We start from the raw sequence: 586 nt of genomic DNA, 5'->3' as shown, positions 1-586 counted from the left end.
AATACGTCGTCATCGCGCATTTATTGATAATTAATCGGTGAATATATTAAATTTTGTACCATTGCGCAGCCTCGCGCAATTGGATCACGAATAAAATATGCAAAACGTTGCAATTGCCAGACAGTATGTCTACAAAATTATGTAGTTATACAATTCATGAATCATCAGCAGAAGTATCGAGCGTCCGTCTAAACGTTAGATAACATTGCATCATCATTGACCTTTGATCGTCTAGCGAGACTCTTTTACCAGAATATATAGGCGGGTTCTAATCCGGGAGCTCCGAGGAGGGGAGCGGGGGAAGTTTATAATTATCACGGCGGTTACCTCAATGATGTCATTCCCCGCGAAAATTCCCCCCTCCTCCCCGCTCGATATAATCAGAAAATGTCTTAAAATATTTTTTAGCAATAAAATATTTAATTTAAATATATAATAAATAATATTTACGCATTCAGAACGAGTTCTCTCCCGGAGATAGGCGGATTCTAATCCGGGGAGCTCCGAGAGGAGCGAGCGGGAAATTTTTGTATACGTACATGAGTCCACTCCCTAGTGAAACAATGAGAATTTCCCGCCAATATGA

General features: G+C 40.1%; 1 protein-coding gene across 1 annotated transcript in view; it reads right to left on the bottom strand.

The window, feature by feature from the left end:
- The window catches only part of LOC105450360, a 24,914-nt gene that overhangs the window by 22,705 nt on the left and 1,623 nt on the right, over positions 1 to 586 (bottom strand). The window lies entirely within an intron of this gene.

This window comes from Wasmannia auropunctata, unplaced genomic scaffold, assembly GCF_000956235.1.
Source record: "Wasmannia auropunctata unplaced genomic scaffold, wasmannia.A_1.0 LD336111.1, whole genome shotgun sequence".
NCBI classification, from domain to species: Eukaryota; Metazoa; Arthropoda; class Insecta; order Hymenoptera; family Formicidae; genus Wasmannia; species Wasmannia auropunctata.
The sequence above is the reverse complement of the archived record's forward strand: the minus strand, read 5'-3'. Positions and strand labels throughout refer to the sequence as shown.